The sequence below is a fragment of the Chanodichthys erythropterus genome, chromosome 2 (genome assembly GCF_024489055.1).
Source record: "Chanodichthys erythropterus isolate Z2021 chromosome 2, ASM2448905v1, whole genome shotgun sequence".
Lineage (NCBI taxonomy): Eukaryota > Metazoa > Chordata > Actinopteri > Cypriniformes > Xenocyprididae > Chanodichthys > Chanodichthys erythropterus.
In genome coordinates, this window is record NC_090222.1 from 6,145,246 (window position 1) to 6,165,000 (window position 19,755).

Sequence of the window (19,755 nt, forward strand, 5' to 3'; positions counted from 1 at the left end):
CTATTTGCTGCTGCAAAATTTCTTCCTCTGAGTCAAGCTTACACACACACACACATGCATCCGCGGGGAGTTTAATTCACTGGCCCAACAAAAACTTGCCCTTATACTCAGCCATGGCGCTGGGCCATCTAAGCCACTCTGACTTCACCGGTAAATTTCCTCTAGGTATCCAGCAGCCACTATCGGCCAGAGGATGGCCGCGTCAACTGACTTCTCTCGAGGAGAGAGAGAGAGAGACATATAGTCTGGATGGTTCAGTCTTTTGCTGAATGTCTGCAGGAGGAATATTTCTAATTATTGCCTTTCATGTTTGTCTGCTCATCAGGGCAGAAAGAGCTCTCAAGCAGAGCGGATACAGTGGAGAACGTGATGTGTTCAGTCTCATGACACACCATAGGGGTGCTGTTTCTGTGAAAAGGTCTTCACCCTCGTGTTGTGTCCACAGACTGCTTAGAATAACAGCCTTTATCTCTCTCTGTGGAGGTGTGTGTCTGATTAGAACACAGATACAGCATAAAAGACTTCTGAACACTCAATTAATAGTCCATTGTCATGCACTGAAATGCTACTCGTAGAGTAAACTAACTAGCTACTTATTTGCATTGCTTTTACTGAATGTGCACTTGTAGTGAACTTCTCGCAGATGCAATACTGAAAGAGAGTACACACTTGTTTCTTAACACACTTGTCATGCTTTAAAGAATTTATTTTGATGTGATGACTAACATATTAAAGAACATTCTGGTTTGCTGTTTCATTTTAACTGTATTATATTAATATTAGAAGTTTCAATAGAAATCAAAGTAAATTAACAATATTTAAAAGACAACAGCAGTAATTATAAAATTACATATAAAGGTATACTTCTACATAAAAATCACTCTAAGGTTCAACTAATTGCATTTAATATAATTTAAAATAACATGCAGTTAAGTGTCCGAAGCCATTACATTCAGTTTGCACATTCAGTATACTATTTCAAGAGTTGAGTAAGTTACTCTAAAAAAGTAATTAATTCCTAGCTACTAATTTCATCTTTAACAGTATAATTAGATTACTGTACTAATTACTCTCTCTAAAAAGTTTTGGATTACTTATTACTATATAAATCCCATATCAACCTCGACCAGTTGAACAATACAATGAAACTGCACTTTTGATTCTTTCAAATAAACAATATACAATTGCATAAATTATTGTTGAACTAAGCAAAAACATTTTGACATTACATTTTGATGTTAAATCCACTATTGTTTTATATAGAATTGTTCTACAGTCTATAAAGTATTTATTGCATTAGAAGTAACTGTAATTAAATTACATTGAGTAATCCCTTACTTTACTTTTTCAAGGAAAAGTAATTAAATTACAGTAAAAAAAAAAAAAAGAAAAAAGTATGCTAAAGTGTACTTCTTTTTCACAAGGGGTGTTACTGTATATGTTGCATTTAGAGTTAAATGCACTGAAAGTCACAGATCCACAGTGAAAGATAGAGTCTCTGACTGGCTGTGATAGATTCAATCACAGTCAGTCAGAGCAGTTTATCACTGAAGCCGTGACATTTGGAGTGTGTCTGGCCCACAGAATAAAGGATAGTGGCCTCATAGTTTGTGGGCCAGGGCCTGGTGTACAGCACTGAATGAAAGACCCATTGACAGTCGTCCTACAGTCCTTTTCCACAGGAAAAACTCTCGTTTACTCCGCCTGTAGATTGCTGCATCTGCACCCCAGCCACAGTATGGAGAGCCAGAGCAAACTGACCAGCTTATTTCTAGAAAAAAAGGCAGAGAAAAGTTGGGCTGTCTAGCCACATCTCAGACTCCCTTAGGAGTGAAAGTGAACACTGCAGACGAGCTTGGAGAGACCACCCAGACGAGCCAAACCATGATCACCTTCAAAAAACACATTACTAAACTCCATCTGATGCATGTGTAGGAGATAATGAAGTTAATAATGAGAAAATAAGGAAATATTACCTTTATTTATTATTTAATGTTATCATTATTTAAGGAAATAATGAGATTCCCTTTAAAGGGGACCTGTTATGCCCCATTTTACAAGATGTAAAATAAGTCTCTGATATCTGAGTCCCCCAGATATTTTTTGCCACTTTTTGGGTGTGAGCAAAAACCTGCCGTTTTAGTGTGTGCCCTTTAAATGCAAATGAGCTGCTGCGCTCGGCCTAAGAGGGCGGAGCTTCAAGAGCTCCTTCTCCCCTTGTCAGGATTCAGTCAGGATGCACAATAATGTCAGAAACTGCAAACATATGCTGCATGGAGATAGAACAGGTATAGTTTAGTTCAATTACGGTTATAACTTATATTTGTTACGGATGTGTATGCAGGAGAGATGAGGCGAATATGGAGATCTACAAAACAACTGGGTTTAATGATTATCCAGGAATACAACACAAGGAGATACATAAACATAACAGAGAACGGACAGGGAGTGAAGGGAGTGGGTCCATTATAAAGGTAGTGCTGACAAGGGAGTCCAGGTGACGATGATCTGTGATGATGGGGAGATGACGAGGGAAGTGAGTGCAGGTGTGGAAAACAGGAGGAACATGGGAAATGGAGTCCGGGGAACAAGGGATCTGTGACAATATTGTCTTCTTGTTTTTATCCACTATTAGTACAAGCCTGTTGTACTGGACCCTGTCCGAATGATGGCCAAAACTTTACTGATGAGTTTCATTACGTTTATTGTACTTCACACAAAATATGAAGCATCTGTTTTTACTCTAGAAAATCACTGTAAGAACTTCAAGGGTTCACCCAAAAATGAAAATAATGTCATTTATTACTCACCCTCATGTTGTTCAACACCAGTAAGACCTTCGTTCATCTTCAAAACACAAATGTTTTGATTAAATCTGTTGGCTCAGTGAGGCCTCCATAGACAGCAATGCCACTGAAAATCTCAAGATCCATAAATGTACTAAAAACATATTTAAAACAGTTCATGTGAGTTCAGTGGTTCTACCTTAATATTATAAAGCAACGAGAATACTGCTTCGGAGCTTTACAAATCAAATCAGTGATTCGGAGCGCTAAAGTCACGTGATTTCAGAAGTTTGGCCAATAGATAGGTTAGATATCTGAATGACTGATTCAATTTGTAAAGCTCCGAAGCAGTGTTTTGAAATCGGCCCCTCACTGTAATGTTGAAAAGTCATTATTTTGTTTTTTTGGCGCACAAAAAGTATTCTAGTCGCTTTATAATATTAAGGTAGAACCACTGAACTCACAGGAACTGTTTTAAATATGTCTTTAGTAGCTTTATGGACCTTGAGATTTTTAATGCCTTTGATGTCTATAGAGGTCTCACTGAGCCATCGGATTTAATCAAAATATCTTAATTTGTGTTCCGAAGATGAACGAAGGTCTTACGGGTGTAGAACCACATGAGGGTGAGTAATAAATGACATTATTTTCATTTATGGGTGAACTAACCCTTTAATAAAACACAGTGCAAGTGTGCATTAAAATATTATCCATGAACTCTCTCTCTCCCTTGCATTATCATCAACATACATAGTGAAGTACACTTGTTTAAACTAAAGACCTTATGCCTTTTCAGGTGGTGGCCTGTGGCTAATGTGACATCACATGCCAGGAACCTGTAAACAGCTTATTCTGAGACACTACTTATGATTTATGGGGATTAAAAAAAAGGAGTGGGTGGATTTTTATCACTATAGGGTGGTTGAGTGCACGCACTGCCAGCAAACATTTATATCCAAACACCATGCAAAGGTGACTTTTGCATAATAGGTCCCCTTTAAGTTTATTGCAGTTTCATTATTACAGGGGAAAAAAATGCAGTTCATTTTGCAGGCATTGAGACAATACATTAATAGTGGGGCATGTTGTCACACTTTGTGGATTAACTTGTTGTAATGTCATAGTTTTTAATTATTGGATGCTGAAATGTAGGTGCAGCTCTTAAAGGTGTATGCAGACAATGACAACTTGAAGTGGCGCTGTGCAGACCGATAGAAGCGATCAATCTGATCCGTCTGCTCTCTAATCGCTCTTGCGGTACTTTGATGTCGTACACTGATCAGTCTGTGCAGTGCCGATTCAAGTTGAACACACCTAAAGACTTCAGATATACAAAAACGGTGCAGTCATTTTACTATGAATGATGGAATAAATACCGCCTTTTAAATAAAAGTCAATCGCCAAAACTGCAGCCATCTTTTACAGTTCCTTCTGAACCAAAACAATGAGCTTATGCTGCGTCAAAGTCCCTTTAAGACAAGTCATTTCACTCGGCGGCCATCTTTGAACCGCCTCTCGGGCATCCAAGTGCAGCTCCTATCTCATTGAATGGGGAAACATCAAATTCTCCAAAGCTGTTTGCCAAGCTTTCAATTAAATTTCATATTTGAAATAAAAAGTGAAATCTGACAACAACTGTCTCTTAAATTTTGTTTCTAAACGCTTGAATCATGACAAAAAAAAGGCATTTTTCAGGCCATATCAAGCTACTGCGCATGCGCAGTCCTAACTGCACGTCTCTAAGGAAGCGCGCGTCTGAATGTCTCTATAGGAACCGGAGCTTCAAACGACCGCTGCAGTGATGCAATGACTTTACCAATAAGCGATTGGCTCTTATTTAGAAGACTCAAATTTATGCATTTCAATGGCAACACTATCAACGCCAAAATTAATCTGCAGCAGTCAGGAGGTATAAGTTTAAGTTATGTTCATTATTATTGTAATGTTATGCGCTTTGAGACATTTCTGAGTTTAACGCCGTCTCTTGTGACACTTTTGTTTGCTCCTTGCTGTACTCGTTCATGTGTTTGGAGGAGGCATGGCTTTGGAGACGCTCTGAAGGGAGGGTGGGATCTTATGCTTTCAAAGCTAGCTCGCTATTGCTAGCCTCTCCAAAAATGACCTACCCTACCTTTATGATTTTAAAATGATGTTAAAATGGTACATTTTCATGTCGCCTAAACTAATTATAAATATTATAAGCTGGTCAGTTGGGTTGACCTGCATGATATTTCTTGTGAAGCTGATTTCCCAAGGTGGTAAAGCATGAAGCTTGCTGGGGTCAGGCTACCAACACACCAGCATGCAAAACATAACATATGCTGGTGCTTGTCTTATCAGCAGGGGAAATGTAAAATATGCCATCAAACATCGAACAATTGTTTTGTCTAATAGGAATTGTAATAAATGACCTGATAAATCAGTTAAAAAACATGCTGCAATTTGTTAAAATGATCCAATTATGCCTGGTGTTTGCTTTTCTTACAAAGGATATTTAGATTTATTTGACGAGAGAGACATGGCATCCATCAATGTGACAGTGAATATTCTTGACCTACTTTCTTTGTACTCACACAGTAAGATTGTAAGTGAGAGCTCAGAATGAATGTGAAACCCTGCTGCTGATATAGAGGCAGTGACATGCAGCATGTAATTGAACATTCAACCTGACAGTAAACTGACCTGCTAGCCGTGGACATGAGTTCTTCTATGAAAGGTGGATGTGAAGCTTGAAGGAAGGGAGATGAATAGTTGCTGAAGAAATACACATAACCATAACACATCCATCCAATCTCCTGTTACAAGGTGTAGCACGCTGCAGCGGTTGTACGTCTTTTGGGTGTGAGATTATAGAACAGGTGGAGGCCACTGGCTCCATGTTTGAGGTCAGATCTCTTGTTTCTGCCCTCACATGTCACGCTGGAGTGAGCTCATCTTCTCCATGATATCTGCATACTTTCTCACACTCATATTGTAGTGGAGAGCAGGGATAATTTTAACGCTCCATAAATGTAACATCAGTAATAACTTAATGCATTCACAGTGACCAACGCTAACATAATCCTCTTCGGTCAACTGCTTCCTCCTAAAATAAAGATAGTTTCAGTAACAACACACATGGAAATGTAAAAAATAAATCTGTTTTGAGTTCTTTAAAATAATAGAAGAAATAGTAGAATAGAAAATGTTTAATTTATTTTAGCTGATTTGCCCATTCAATGAAAGTCAATGGGATCCAAATGTTTCTAGCTACAAAAAGGACATAAAGGTAATGTAAAAGTAATCCATACAACTTCAGATGTCTTCTGAAGACATTTGATCACTTTGTATGATGAAAAGAGGAAAATTCACTCTCAAATCGAATTGATGATTTCATGTATACAGAGACAAAATATGGTGACGTGTCAGTAACATAGTAACATCAAACTCATTACTGCTTGCTTGTGAAATACACATAAACCATGAAGTTTGATGTTACTGATGTTAGTCAATCAAAAGTGTGGGTCAAGATATACTGCATACAATATCTGTGAGTACACCCCTCACATTTTTGTAAATATTTTATTATATCTTTTCATGTGACAACACTGAAGAAATGAAACTTTGCTACAATATAATGTAGTGAGTGTACAGCTTGTATAACAATGTCTCCTCAAAATAACTCAACACACAGCCATTAATGCTTAAACCGCTGGCCACAAAAGTGATTACACCCCTAAGTGAAAATGTCCAAATTGGGCCCAAAGTGTCAATATTTTGTGTGGCCACCATTATTTTCCAGCACTGCCTTAACCCTCTTGGGCATGAGTTCACCAGAGCTTCACAGGTTGCCACTGGAGTCCTCTTCCACTCATCCATGATGACATCACGGAGCTGGTGGATGTTAGAGACCTTGCGCTCCTCCACCATCCATTTTGAGGATGCCCCACAGATGCTCAATATGGTTTAGGTCTGGAGACATGCTTGGCCAGTCCATCACCTTGACCCTCATCTTCTTTAGCAAGGCAGTGGTCGTCTTGGAGGTGTGTTTGGGGTCGTTATCATGTTGGAATACTGCCCTGCGGCCCAGTCTCCGAAGGGAGGGGATCATGCTCTGCTTATTCATGATTCCCTCAATGAACTGTAGCTCCCCAGTGTCGGCAGCACTCATGCAGCCCCAGACCATGACACTCCCACCACCATGCTTGACACTTGTCTTTGTACTCCTCACCTGATTGCCGCCACACACGCTTGACACCATCTAAACCAAATAAGTTTATCTTGGTCTCATCAGACCACAGGACATGGTTCCAGTAATGTTCTTACTGTGCACTCAACTTCTTTGGTCGACCATAGCGGGGCCTGTTCTGAGTGGAACCTGTCCTGTTAAACCTCTGTATGGTCTTGGCCGCCATGCTGCAGCTCAGTTTCAGGTTCTTGGCAATCTTCTTATAGCCTACGCCATCTTTATGTAGAGCAACAATTCTTTTTTGTCAGATCCTCAGAGAGTTCTTTGCCTTGAAGTGCCATGTTGAGCTTCCAGTGACCAGTATGAGAGAGTGAGAGCTATAACACCAAATTCAACACACCTGTTATACAAGCTGTACACTCACTACTTTACACTGTAGCAAAGTGTAATTTCTTCAGTGTTGTCACATGAAAAGATATAATACAATGTTTACAAAAATGTGAGGGGTGTACTCATTTCTGTATATTTGAGGTTAGTAAGGGGTTTATTTGTTAAAAAATACAGTAAAAACAGTAATATTGTGAAATATTACTACAATATTACAAACAACATGCTTTCTGTTTTAATGTTTTTTTATAATGTAATTTATTCCTGTAATGGCAAAGCTGAATTTTCAGCATCACTACTCAAGTTTTCAGTGTCACATTATTTTTCAGAAATCATTCTAATATGCTGATTTCCTGCGCAAGAAACGTTTCTTATTATTATCAGTGTTGAAAACAGTTTTGCTGCTTCATATTTAAAAATTATTAAAATGATTTTGCTTCTGCTTTTTATTTCCATCCCTTTCCCATATCTTTCTTTCTCTCTGTCTTCCCACTCTGCTCCATCATTATACTCTCAGATGACTATGACTCATTTCCTGATTCTATCGTACACATCCCCCCATTTCTGCTGCCTCTATACTGATGTCCACATCCCATCATGCCATCCTTTCTTATTTAACGGCTCTTAAACATCATATATTGTAGGCATGATGCTGATCAGCATTAAATCCTCCAACAGATGCTCCAGGCTTTTTACTTTGAGTTTCCAGCCAGTTTTTCAGGCAAAGATAAAAAGGGGACATGGAGAATGTATGACTGGATATCAAAGTCACCACTTGCCAGAGATATAGTGCAGGGCATGACTGTCAGCTTCAGCATGTTCAGCAGGTGCTTCACATTTCATGGTGGACATGTTTCTGTTGAGCATTAGTCTCAAATGGCCCCATCAGAACATACTTTTCATCTGTGGTCAGGTGCTGTGCTTGATGTAGACGTGAAAGGAGAGAAACGTTTTGGTTACTAAAGTAACCTTGGCTCCCTGAGATAGACGAAACATTGCGTCATTTGGCCGACGCTATGGGGAAATCCCAAGGGTTGTGATGGTGGCATTTTTTTTTTTTTTTTTACCACTGCAGTAGTAAAGGGCCAATCCACCAATCCAGATATAGCTCATTGTTCCATATCTATGTTAATATCCATATACTTGCTGATTCCAAAATAGTTGTTTCCTGATCTTTGAGGAAAAATTGTGGGCAAAGCCAGTTCCGTATTGCGGCTTGTTCTAAAAACAGTCGCTGGTAAAATGTACAGTACACTGACGTAGTCTCTGCCTCAGACATCACCGTTGGCTGAACATCTGATGCATACAGCACACTTATCTGGAAACACTTCAGGAGTTTGAAGTCATCAGGTTGGTTAAATTCTACAGGATGTCTGGGAGAAGTGTGTGTCGCGTTCTTTAATGGTCCGCCTGTAAACAAATTCTGTGATGCCTAACCCCCTCATGGAAGAAGAACTCCGTCATGTTTACAACTGTGACAGTGAACGCTTACCAGGATCAACTAAATGCTGGATTTAAAAGTAGGTGAAGTTTGCAGCTCCATTGTTGCACTAAATGTGAACAACGCTCTTGAATGAATAATTGATTAGATGCACACTGGTCTGTTATTGTAGGGACATCGACATTACATTTTCACGCCCCTAAACGTGACGCAGAACAAAACAAACTGTGATTGGTTACGTTACATGTCAGTCAAACATCTTCTTGGTCTGAAAGCGACGCAAGACTAGGACGATTGTTAAAAATAAACTGAATCCATGACATCAGGATCCTTCGGCAGTCTATGCAAAGATGATGTTTTTCCACAGCCAGGAACAACACAACATCTGAGCGGAATCTTATTATCACAATCTTATCGTAAACAAATAGGCCTACTTTAGATCCACTCGCTGCTCATCTACTGATCATTTATAGCTTGATTATATAAATGCTTTTTTATTGATGATGAGGATGTTTTAAATTATAGAACTTTCAGGATGTAATAATGGTACAAAGACCACTTATATGCCAAAATAAATTTTAATTTCTCATGTCATGAATCCTTTAAGCACCTTTAACATTAGCATATATCATTATTCATGTGGGTTTAACCTTTCATCTACAATGCAACTGTACTTGTGTGAAGGCAGACAACAGAGGCCTTCACTTTAATTGAATAAATAGGCCTACATTAATATAAATAGCTGAGAATTCTAAGTTTACCAAACAGTGAGATCCATACAGTATAACCAACAGTTTTTTAGTTGAGCTTTTTTGCGTATTAACAATTTATTTATGTATTTTGATTCATTTGATCTTATTAAATATATGTCAAATGTAAATTATACAGTTCTGAACAGTATTTTTTTTTCTTCAAATCTTTAGCCTACTTCATTCTCATATGTTTCATATTACATCTTTTCTCGCTATTTTGAACTGAAGAAAACAAAACCACTCCAAAACGCAATTTGAACGAATCACTTTGTTGAACAGATTCTTTCAGATGACCCTGATAAATCGGTTCACAAATAGCTCTGAAAGATTAATTTGCGAATAGGACAGCTATTTTACAGATATCAACTCATTGTTGGTCATTACTGACTAAAAATGAGAAAAGGACAAGGAGATTGAATGATGTCGCGAAAAGTAAGTTACTAATAATGAATTTTAGTATTATTGTTTCTTGGACTTGTCTATATTTTTGTATTAGCTACTGTATGCAACTAGCCAATAACAATGTAAGCGATCAGTTCCTTCACTCCCTACATTTTACTATTTTAAATGACATATAGTAACATTAGCCTACTCTGTTTTCATAGTTTTTTCTCCCCATTTGTATGTTTACTGGTTTCAAAAAGCATGGGGCACATGTAGGGAAGACACGCGGAGTGGTATTTTTTAAATTAGGCCTAACTAGGCTAACCTAAGTAATGATTCATTTCAATCAATACATTATAGCGGAAACAGTAGCCTACTTTAAAAGCAAAAAAAGCTTTTTGGACAAGAGACATCGTATTATTTTAAACTGTAAACTCTTTTCAGTTTTCAAAACAGCCCGAATGCATTGAAAATCCAGCCAATTTCTGGCTATAAAAGTATAGAATAGGGTGTAGCGATTCAATCGTTTACTCGATGCATCGATTACAAATCCTGACAATGCATATGCATCGATCTTGTTTTTTGAATCGTGAATCGTTTATCTCGGTCGATAATCGATGTAAAATGCAAAGAATCAGATTAATCGCGATTCTATAGTGATTCAGTGCTTTAAAATATATAAACATTAAATTACTACATGCGCTCTGATGGAGACGTTGTGCGCCGTCATTTTGCGCCTTCCCTCACAGCTCTCATTCACAGACACGCGCGGCTGCACTCTTTACCGCCTCTTGCTGGATTGCGCTCGCGCGCGCTCCGCCTGTAGCCCACGTTTGAGCTCTCCTCAGGACGGCTACTGCTGTTCACATGAGCATATGACAGTTCTCTATTAAGACAGCAATAGTCCTGAGTCAAACTGCTCGAGCCATTGATAAAGCTGCCAAGTCATTGCGCGGTCACTACTGTTGAAATAAAACGCTTTTATAGCGTGGAAAAGTCGGAAATCAATGTTCATTGACATTACCTGAGCAGATTCAAGGCGCGCATTTATTGCATGGACGGAGCAAACACATAATGTAAGTGTCTAAATGCATATGCACAGTTCAGTGAATGATAAATGAAATTATGAACTGAATGTGCGAAGGAAACTGCTGAAATCTACTTAACAACACTGACATAAGAGCGCGCGTTCGTTACTATAACAACAGTAGAAACCCAGCACGTTTTCTCAGAATCACCATAAGGAAAATGTTCCATATAAAGAGAACAAAGATGGCTTTTATAACTATTTCGTGAAGAAAAGTTAGTTTAAGATTAGTTGGGAAAGTGCATGATAGTCTCTCCATGTAAGCATTAGTATTTTTAATGTACCTGGAACAGTTTAAAGGTACAATTTGTAAGATATTCGCAGTAAAATATCCAAAAACCACTAGGCTAGTGTTATATATTTTGTCCAGCTGATTACTAACAATATCTCTAATGTTTTCAACTCCTTGCAAATCATGAGAAAATACCCATTCTAAACAGTGACACGGGGCAGTGCAGTCGCCTGTCAATGACGTCAGTGACCTTTGTTACCGCCTTTACTGACGTAGAAACCACATGACAACAGTGCCGTGGACAAATGCGGAAGTAGTGTCTAGCGTCCAGCAAACCACTAGCTTGCTTCAAGCAGTTCCTTATTTACTTCTTGCACGTTTTATGGTGGATTGTGTTACTTATTTATGGAACATAATTACGGTTTACCATCTGCTGCTGGTTCTGTCGACAAGGACAGCTCCCGTAAACATAAGCGTACGGGCCAACCAAACGACCCAAGAAGAGTTTGGGACAAGAGGAGAGAAAGAGCGAGGATCAATATCGGTGTTGCATTTTCTAGATGGAGAGAGCTTCGTGACAAACTTCACCTAGAAAGAGATGCCGATCTCGCTTGAAAACGTATGCCATTATAACGATCAACACGATTAGTATTATGGGGCATACACGCCAAACGCAGGGCATCGCGTCTCTAGACCCGCGCAAGGACGCGTCTGATCCATAGTCTGATTGCGTCTTTGCATTGACTTTGTATGTAATCTACTCGCGCAAATCGTTGAACTCGCGTTTGCTATGTATGCCCCATTATTGTGTTTGAATGTACACGAGTGTATATATTTGTTGAACAAGTGGTAATCGTTTTCATATCATCTGACTAAACAGTAATCAATGAATTTGATAATTTACTGTCAAACTATATTTGCTGAATTGTACTGCAATATAGCATGACGCAATATGTAATGGTGGCATGTGAAAATTGTCTTTTTCAGACACTTACGAAATCCAGTATTGGATAGATTTTGTTAGTTACTGTAGCAGCTACAGTGTAGTTATCATAGTTTTACATCATAACCTCACAATAAAAATTGTGCTGTCAATACATATGATACATATGGTAAAGCGGAAACAGCGCCGGCGATTGTGGCATAATAAAAGTCCTGCTGCTTGTGAGGCATGTGTTGCGCAATCGCTCCAGTGGCCTCGTTCAGCTCCCACAACACTCGGTCCTGCTCTGCTTCATACTACAGTAACGTTAATAAGCGCATCCATTTACGTTTTCTCCCCAAGTCCTATTGCACTGTCTGTTGAGATGGAGACCACATGTCCCAAGATTCCACACTCAAACTTCTCGTCATCAAGCTACGCCTTTGTGTTGAATAGGCCTCTAGCGACCTCTAGCGGATAAAATGATCACATACTGCACCTTTAATAAGGTTGTGTTGCCTTTAACACTATCCTCTACTATCTTTAACATGAACTAGGACTAAAAATACTTTTAAAGCCCTTTTAAAGTTTTGGCTTATGAAAATTTTCAAAAAAGCCAATTTATAGGGAGTTAAAATAAAGTTATGTAGCATCATTGAGAACTAACATGAACTTACATTAACAATGAATGGACAAAAGGTTTTTTTTTTGTTTGTTTGTTTGTTTTTGCCCTTACTCTCTGACTCCCTGAAGGCCGCTGTGTAATTCACACCCTGACTAAGACACGTTGAGGGAAGCATTTCAATATCCCTATAAATGCATATTAAAATGCAGAATCGAATCGAATCGCATTGAATTTTAATGTGAATCATCTCGAATCGAATCGTTCTGAATTTGCAAAAATCGTTCTTGAATCGAAATGAACACCTATGAATCGTGAATCGAATTGAATCGCTGTCTACCCACAGCCAGCAATGACATTTCCTCTCTCAAGATCAATGAATGTACTAAAAACATATTTAAATCAGTTCATGTGAGTACAGTGGTTCAATATTAATGAAGCTTCGGAGTGTTATGAATCAGCGTGTTGAATCATGATTCGGATCGCGTGTCAAACCGCCAAACTGCTGAAATCACGTGACTTTGGTGCTCCGAAACGCTGATTCGATACGCTGATTCATAATGCTCCGAAGCTTCCTGAAGCAGTGTTTTGAAATCGGCCATCACTATATAAGTTGTTATTTTGTTTTTTTGGCACACCAAAAATTTTCTCGTCGCTTTATAATATTAATATTGAACCAATGTACTCACATGAACTGATTTAAATATGTTTTTAGTACATTAATGGATCTTGAGAGAGGAAATGTCATTACTGGCTATGGAGGCCTCACTGAGCCATCGGATTTCAACAAAAATATCTTAATTTGTGTTCCAAAGATTAACAAAGGTCTTACAGGTGTGGAACGGCAAAAGGGTGAGTAATAAATGACATTATTTTCATTTTTGGGTGAACTAACCCTTTAAAAGCATGCTGTTTATCATCGTGCTGTGATAATACAGCCTGAAAGGGGTAGTTCACCAAAAATGAAATTTCTGTCATTAATTAAACTTTAAATATTTATCTTCCTAATTGACTAGTGTGACTAGCTGATAACTCTTTATTAATAACAATTAATAATGTTAGACCCCATGCCATAAACACACTGATAAATGAGGAAAGTAATTTCATGAAATTTCACATCAGAATGGCTCAATTCACCCTGAATTGACGACTACTGCACAGGATAAGCCTGTTAATGTTGACAAGCTGTTGTGTGTTAATGTCAGATGTCTTCTTTTGTTTTCAGGCAGGTTCTCCTCTCTACTGTCCTGCTATTGTGGCACTGCAGCTAGTCTCACATGCCAGAAGGTGGCAAGCTAAACAAACATGACCTTTTCCCAGTGGCAACCAAAGGGAGGTTCTACTTCCAGGTCAGTACACACATCAATGCAGGTCAGTGTCTTGGCAGAAGGCTGTTGAGAGGGAGGTTTTGTGTGTGAATCTAAGCATTCTTTTACAATGCAACTGTAATACATAGTGCGAATCCAGACAATTAATTGAATGATCTTCAACTGAAGTATTTTCAATGAAGTGTTTTCCCATTGCCCTGTAAGTATCCCACATTTAGATAATCTCATATCTTCAGGATCATCTTCCTCCTTACGCAACACTTCATTCTCAGAAATAATACTCTCCCTTATTGTATCTATGACATCATGCTATCCTCATCACCCATTGGTCAGTGCATTCAGCTTGTTTTCTGCTGGGTTATTCTACACAAGCTCAACGCAGAAAAGCGAGCACTCGGACGCTGCTTGAGAATACTAATGAGGACATTACTTACTAAATTCCTCTCAGAAGCTTTTGTCGAATGAGTGTTGATCTCATTATGGTTCAGTGTGGAGTGTTAAAGTGCAAGTCTCAAAACGGACTGCAAATGAATGCAGCACAGATTTTGTGCATTGTATAGTTGTGTAAATATGCATTGGTTTGCATACAGTAAGTGCAATGCTAACTACAATATTTTGCATGCTTATCCAGCATCTTGTAGTCTTCTGTGGCCTGTTGCAGCTTAATGAAAGGAATTCTTGTGTGGGCAGCCCCATGCCACTGACACACTGTGGAAAGGGCTGCCGCAACTAAAACCCCATTATCTGGAATGGCAGAGAATTACTCAGTGGCATTAAAGCTCACTGGAGCTCCAAACAAAAGGCCCCTGCAGACTCAGCAATGCAAGAACGGGGGGAAAAATGAGACCTTTCACATTGGAAACAACAGAACAGTAACGATCCCACCCAGTGTGGTGTTCAGTGACAATTTGGGAATGATGTTTCTCATTTGAGATGGAGACTGCAGCTCAGGGACACTTAAAAATAGAATCTGCCAATCAGAAGCTTTTATTACATGCCAGTTTATTTCGGCATAAAACTGTGCAAAAAACTAACTTTGAACAACTAATGGAGGGTATTATAAATCATTGTAAAGGTATTCATATGATGTAATATTTCATAATTTAAGCTATTATTTCAGACATTTTCTGACAATAAATTCTTTAGTTTATATGAATTGATTATTTTCAATTAAGACAATCTCTTCAAATCAAAGTGCAGTTCAAGTGCTTTCTTGTCGGAAAGAATAGGAATCATGGAATCATTTACTAACAGCTTGCGCCAGCGCAAACCCTATTTTGACATTAAAAAACTACTGTCGGGATTTACCAAAGACACGCAGTGCAAAATTAGCACTGAAAAGGCGTGGACTGAGTTATTTTTGTGGCTGACATTATTGCATATGCCATTTGAAGGAGTTTCTCTTTCAGACGCAAAATTTATGTGAGGAAAGTATTTAGATGAATCACGCAACGCGATTTACTAATGTTTGCGCTAGTCAACTTACTGGTAATTGTGCTATTATTTAATGCCCAAAAACAGCATGCCTTAACCCATTTTGTGACATGGCTGCAATTGTTGCTGCTAGGAGGAGACACTGCAGAGAACATAGAGTGTGTGGTAGAAGGAAGAAAATATTTTCCACTTGTATTAATTTCTTTGGAATGCCAGAGGAAGACGTTATCTGTATATTACATGTAACACGTTGTGCCTGTGGCGACCCACTCCTAATGAGCATCAGCTCTGCTTATTTGTGACCCAACACTAATTTGCACTGCTCTTGGTAGATTGTGTTGGTCATTATGTAATTTATTTGACTGCATCTGTGTTCTTTAATTTGCATGTCATCAGTAGATCACGCGCAAAACTTGCCACTCCCGTCGGAGCATTTGTGGAATTGCCCTCTGCTGCTAATTTGCAAAGATTTTAAAGAATGATAGCACAAACATAATTTTAAAGGTGCAGTAAGCAATTTCTGAGAAACACTGTTGAAAGTAGATTGGACCAAGCATTACAACACACTTGTAGCCAATCAGCAGTAAGTGGCATTTCCACTCATGATGGAGAAGGAGAGAGAGTGAGCAAGAAGCAGATTTGAAGAAAGACTGTAGAAAGAGAGATAGCTGAGAGACTTTATCAAAGAGAAAAGTTCAGAGGAATATCACTGGAAAAAGAAGGCAAGAGCTTTCAGTGCTGGAGAGACCTGTTAGCTATAGTAACTGGACAGTTTTGAGTGTCATTATATGTATATGTCTGGAGCTGGTGTGCAGCAGGCGACTAACGACCAACTCTTGCTTGTATATACACTTTTGTACTGTATGTTAATTTTTTTGTTCTCCCTTGTCAATAATTCATCATCCTTGCTTTATTTTTCATGAAGTATTGCTACAGCTACAGGGCTCCTGACTAACTTTTTTTTTACTAGGAGCACTGTAGCCCCTTACTGCAAATTTTAGGAGCACAAGCAGAAAATTTAAGGGCACACCTTAAATCGACCTGCAATGCCGTTATTCACATTTTTCAACATTTTGAATGTATTAGTGACAAATGCCTTGGTAATAAATAGACTAAACATGTGTGCAGTTTTATTTTAAGTTTGCAAGGCTCCAGATAAACATTTGAGGGCAGCATTATCATTCATAATGTCTAAATAATAATTAAAAAGCAAAATGATTAAAAAAAAAAAAAAAAAAAAATATATATATATATATATATATATATATATATATATATATATATATATATATATATATATATATATTAGGGAATGGCCGCCACCTACTGGTTACAATGGCAATTTAATGTCTTTTTTATTTTTAAATGAGTGTGAGTTGAAACTTTTAGTTTTATAAATGGGAGTAATCTATGAAAGATGATCAAAGAATGTTTTGATCTGCACCTTTAAAGTGTCAAAATAACTTTATTAGTATAAACATAGGAGTTATTACCATATTAGACAGTCTTGAAGATTAATATAGACACCTGCAAAGAAAAATGTGCTCTGAACATAATTGTTGTGTGAAAATCTCAGATTGTCTCTGTGGGCCGACAGCGCTTCATGTGCAGATTAAATACTTAGATTACTTAGATTAAAGCAAAGAAACACCCGTGCTGACATATCCAGATTCAGCATCATTGTTCTGAAACCTCTGAAGATAATCTGAATGTTTGCAGCAGGGTCAGAGGTCATCTGTGTGGGTTTGAGACAGGAGCTGCCTGTGCTAATCCACTCAGTAGATCATGAGATCCTGACTGCAGCAGCTGCTCGGACTCCGATTGCAGAATACGGAACGTTGCAGGGATACATGGAAACACTCTTTCTCACTCTCACATAACGTGCCATGCTCTGCTCTGTGCCAGCTCTAATCGTCCCCACGCCTAGCTACCCTCAAACAGAAAAAGCTATCACTGATTCCCTGATGTCTCCATGATTAGAATATTCCAAAGAGAAAAGCACACAGCCAGCCCCGCTAGAGACCGATAAATTGAGGGGTAGGGCGTGAAACCCGTGAGAAACTCCGTTATGACATCAAAAAATGAGGAGTGCCACCCAAAGATCTCCTCAATTACATGGGAACAGCTTCCATGGTTCTCAGTTGTGGACGTCACCCTCACAACTTCTGGTTTCTATTCTACATTAAAGAGTTTTTACACTGCATGTAACCCCGCATAAATGTCTTTTTAACTGTACCGTGTGCCTCCTTTAACCCTAGGTGAAGCAGTTGTTCGGACTGCTCATATAGAGAGTGATGGCACTGCTTTTTAAACAATAATATAAAATAAAATATTATAATATATAAAAAAAGTCCTGCTTTGGGATGTTAAATATCAAAAATATAATATATATAGAGCAGCATAACTGTTTAAAACATTGATCAGACATTGTTTCTTCATCAGCAGCATATTAGCCCGTTCATGCATGAATTATGATAACCTCAGTAAGGATTTTTCCTGTGTTTTTATTGCTTTTAGGGCATGAAAAACAAGATTTAAAATGTTCTCCTCTGAGAAAACCTATCGATCAGGTGTTTTCAATCTCATCTGAAATGAGCAATGTTGGGGCCTTACATTAAAAGTAACAGCCATAACGCAATCAGATTATTTTTTGATGTAAGGAGTAAAGCAACGCAATACAAGTAACATGCATTATGTAATCAGATTACTTTTTGATGCAAAGACTAATGCAATACAAGTAACATGCATTATGTAATCAGATTATTTTTTTGATGTTAAGAGTGAAGTAATGCATTACAAGTAACACACATTACGTAATCGGATTACTTTTTGATGTAACAAGTAATGCATTACAAGCAACATGCATTACGTAATCAGATTACTTTTTAATGTTACAAGTATGCATTACGTAATCCAATTACAAGTAATGCATTACAAGTAACGTGCGATAAGTAATCAGATTACTTTCTGATGTTACAAGTAAAGTAATGCATTACAAGCAACTTGTATTACGTAATCAGATTACTTTTTGATCTAACAAGTAATGCATTACAAGTTACATGCATTAAGTAATCAGATTACTTTTTGACGTTACAAGTAAAGTAACGCATTACAAGTAATTTGTACTACGTAATCAGATTATTTTTTAATCTTACAAGTAATGCATTACAAGTAGCATGCATTACGTAATCAGATTACATTCTGATGTTACAAGTAACGCATTACAAGTAATGTGCACTACGTAATCAGATTACTTTTTGATCTAACAAGTAATGCAAGTAACGTGCATTACGTAATTAGATTGCTTTTTGATGTAATGAGAAATGTAATGCATTACACGTCACATACATTATCACAATAACTTTTTTGATGTTAATGCAAATTATATTCTAATAACACAAATACATTTATTTAGTCAAAAAAAGTTACTGCAGATGATATATTTTCAAAAACAACGGTCACAGTAATAGTAGGAATTGTAGCTGAAATAAAACTACAGATGCATGATGTCCACTGTGATATGACTCATTAGATATTGCTTGATGATACAGCATTTTTTTTTTTTTTTTTACTTGCAAGAGTCTTCTAGGATGGAAGCAATAGATGGATTTTCCGGAGCAACTTGGCATTTCTGACTGACCATTGACCATCTTGGTTTGGAGGGGGAAAAAAAAGACATACAACAGCTTGTCACTTGGTGGCAATGTAGAAGATGATGCACTAGGGTCCACAAAACCCATGCAATATGCAATAAAATGCTTTTTGAATAGCTGTCCACTGTAGGGACCTCGATGCATGAAAGGGTTCGAATGATTATTTTAAGGATCATGTGACCCTAAAAAACTGGAGTAACGGCTGCTGAAAAGTCAGATTTGCAATCACAGGAATACATTACTTTTTTAAAAATGACTCCTGGCAACTACCCAGAACACCCTAGAAACTGCATAGAAAAAACTTAGCAAGTGAAACACCACTTTATGCTGCACAGTTTGACCTTTATTTATTAAATGATGGATGAATGTAAAGAATATAGATATGTGGCTGCACAAATGGATGTATTGCGCATATAGACAGTTTGCTGATATTTTTTTCTGCTCAGCTTGAAATCGCATTATATGTAATAGTAAAGTCTAATACTTGTACACTCTGAATCAGAGTACATTGTGGGTATTCAATTGCGAACAATATGCTAAATGCAATTTCTCACAAGGA